General features: G+C 46.5%; 1 pseudogene; it reads left to right on the top strand.

Moving 5' to 3' along the window:
• The window catches only part of LOC139022750 (extracellular calcium-sensing receptor-like), a 7250-nt pseudogene extending 4537 nt beyond the window's left edge, over positions 1-2713 (top strand).
• Positions 2714-3557: the final 844 nt, after the last annotated feature.

Raw genomic sequence — 3557 nt, 5'->3', positions numbered from 1 at the left:
CCTCTACATAGGAATGCCTCTCAAGGTCCATTCGTTCACCTCCAGACCAGAGAAAACACCCTGTATCAGGTAGGTGTTGAAAAAAACTGTCTTTGGGAACTTTTAGCAGTTTGGAATATTTCTCATCAAGATAGATTTTTTGTCTCTCACTGAAATTAGGCACAGTGCTAATAACACTATTGTAGATGATCTGTGCATTTATTTTGGACAAAACAAGTATAAAATTGTTTCTGTTTACTAAATCACTACTCAACTCATCTCGACCGAGTTATATCAGTTTTGCTGGCATATGTGATGTGGCATATGCGATTCCTGGCTTCAACTAACTTATTATAAATTTTTTTACGCTGTCCGTTCACCCCGTGAGTTCCAGTTGCACAGACCCTGATCTTTGCCCTGGAGGAGATAACAAAGGCAGTGATCTTTCCCAGGACTGTCTCTGGGTTACCAAGCGTCTATGACTCCTGTGCTCTGCCCCCCTGCCATCCCATCAGCGCCTGGCCCTGATAACAAGCCCTGCCTGAGGACAGCCTGGGAGACCCCTCCTCCTCTCCAGATCTCCCGCCATGTTGGGTTATTGTAGGGGATCAAATCCCACATCCCACCTCGGAATATCATCCCTGTCGGACCATTCAGCATCCCTGTGGTGAGAACACTTCTGGTTTTGGGCTCTTAGAGGTAGTATAATCAATATCAGGCGTATGTATGGAAAGGATCAATTCAATCTTCCGTTTTCTTCCACACACAGATCAGCCAACTTTGCACCTGTGCTTGTTCTGAAGTAACAGAAAAAAGTCCCCTCCTTCTTCAAACATCCCCAGTGACTTCTACAGCAGCAGACCTGGCAAAGCGGTCAAACACTTGGATGGAACTGGGTGGGAGTGGTAACACAACAATAGACTATGGAAACACAACGCATGGCCACATTCATGAAGGGCAGCGTGGCAGTGCAGGGTTCTGTGTAGAGTACAAAGAGGCCATCCACCGCCACAGAACCCCGAGGAGAAGCGTCCTGGAAACCGTTAGTGATCAGGAAGGCCACAGCCAGGGTGTGTGCTGTCCTGGCTTGGGGGACCTCCTCCCCTGCGAATGAAGTGCGCTCTGAGGAGACACAGGGCTGCAGCTGGGTGGGCAGCGAGCCTGGATAAGCCAGAGTGCTGACGGAGAACAAGGCCTACGGCTTCCTGAGGGGGGCGGTGGCTTTGCCATCAGGAATGCCAGGCTGGATGGTCTGGAGGGGTTTCCTATACAAGGTGCACCCCTCCCAGGCGCCAGACAACACCTGCTCGGGAGTTCTGGGAGACTGTGTTCCAGTGCCCTTCGAGGGGGGCAGCAGCACGCTGTGCACAGGAACAGAGAGTCTTTAGCAAAGCTGAAGAACCAACACGGACGTGTCAGAGCTGAGAATATCCAATAAAGTACACAAGCTGTATATGCCATGCCACGCTCTACACAACCTAACTGACAGACTTAAAGAATGACACAGACAGCGGCAACAGACAGTCTACACACCACAGCAGGTGAGCAAGCTCCAGATTCAACAAAACATGAATAACATATCATATGAATCATCCCACACTGTCTGTTTCTCGTGTCTCTCTCGGTGTCTCTCTGTGTCTCTCTGTCTCTCTCTGTCTCTCTTGTGTCTCTCTCTGTCTCTCTGTCTCTCTGTCTCTATCTGTCCTCATCTCTGTCTATGTCTCGTGTGTCTCTGTGTGTCTCTCGGTGTTCTGTGCCTCTCTCTCTCTCCTCAATGTCTCTCTCTCAATCTCTCTCACTCTCCTCTCTTCTCTCTCTCCTCTCATCGCTCTCTCGCTCTCCTCGCCTCTCTCTCGTCTCTCTCCATGTTGTTGAGCAGGTGCTACAGTACCTGAAGGAGGTGAGTTTAGAGTAAAGACAGGAAAGGAGATCTGGTTTGATGCTAACGGAGATGTGGTGGCATGCTACGACCTAGTGAACTGGCAGCAGGATGAGAATGGGCCCTGCAGTTCCATGCTGTGGGGCTGTATGATTCTCGATGCCACCTACACAAACAACAACACAGAGTTACACATGGAATAAACAAACATGGAGTCAATAATACAATAGAAAAGGTGTCCCACACAGTGTGTGCAAATGAGGTAGGATAAGGGAGGTAAGGCAATAAATAGGCCATAGTGGCGAAATAATTACAATATAGCAATTAAACACTGGAGTGATAGATGTGCAGATGATGCATGTGGAAGTAGAGATACTGAAGTGCAAAGTAGCAAATATGAAGGTTACATGTGAGAACTAGATGCATACTTTCTGATTTCCCGAACTCACTTCCTTGTTTAGCATAAATCATTTGTAAAGGGCAGGTTCAAAGGGTTATGTTGGATGGTGATGGACTGAGATATCAACCAATGTAAATCCGCTCCTGCCATCGGCTCCATTCCTGTCTCTTCATGAGACATTGTGAGAGACGGTTCGAAAGAGAAAGAGCCTCCTGGTGAACAAGATCTTTAATGGGTACATAGATGTTCAATAAGTCCAATAAGTCCTGAACACACATCCAACAGCACATCATGCCAAGCAGCCATATCTACATGGGTGTGGTCGCACATTATGAGAGTCATGACAATAATGARGCAGAAAGAAAATCTCATTTTTTGACATAGCCGATGTTTCTCACTGCTCTACCCCAGCGGCCACTGACAGCCTGGTGTGCTTCCACAGGCCCCCTCAGTGACCCCCTCAGTGACTGCTGCTGTCCAGTCCAGGTCCAGATCAGGAGCCCACACACAAGCCCCTTACTGAGCCTCTGTCTCACAGGCCTGCTCTGGACAAGCATGGTCTACTATCTCATCAAAAACGACATTGACTTCTTAAATCTCTCCTCATAGGCCTGTGGGCCACAACCCAATGTGTGTCAATACACCAATGGGCATGTGGCGTTCATACCACCATCAACACAAAGCAAGGTATTCAGTTGAATGTGTTATAATGATATATGTCTGCGTACTGGCATGTAAGCGTGGTAGACTTGTATCGGCCTACCCTTCATGGTAATATACATTGGGTTGTCATAGCAAATTCAAGCTGTCTAATACTATCTAGGATCTCCGTCTTACTTGAATTATGCAACATGGCTAGAGAAAGAGCCATATTAAATAAATAACAACTCAGAATGGGTCATTTTCCTATGAATTGTGTGGACCTTGTGTGAGCTTGTGTATCTGTTATAGTAGTAGTAGTAACAAAGTAATAGTAAATTCAAATCATCAAAATGTTGTTAGTCCAATGAGGGCTGAATACACCTGGCTCTGGAGACCGTTACAGTGAAAAGGGTACCCTTACGAGCCCCTAACCAGAAATGACAGTTTAAGAAAATACAGGATAAGAATAAGAAATTAAATGAACAAGTAGTTAAAGAGCAGCAGTAAAATAACAATAGTGAGACTATATACAGCAGTGTACAGGTACAGAGTCAATGTGCGGGGGCACCGGTTAGTTGAGCTAATATGTACATGCAGGTAGAGTTATTAAAGTGACTATGCATAGATGATGACAACAGACAGTAGCAGCAGTGTAAA

The sequence above is a fragment of the Salvelinus sp. IW2-2015 genome, linkage group LG22 (assembly GCF_002910315.2).
Source record: "Salvelinus sp. IW2-2015 linkage group LG22, ASM291031v2, whole genome shotgun sequence".
NCBI lineage: Eukaryota > Metazoa > Chordata > Actinopteri > Salmoniformes > Salmonidae > Salvelinus > Salvelinus sp. IW2-2015.
Note: the sequence above shows the minus strand (reverse complement) of the source record. Positions and strands in the feature narration are given on the sequence as shown.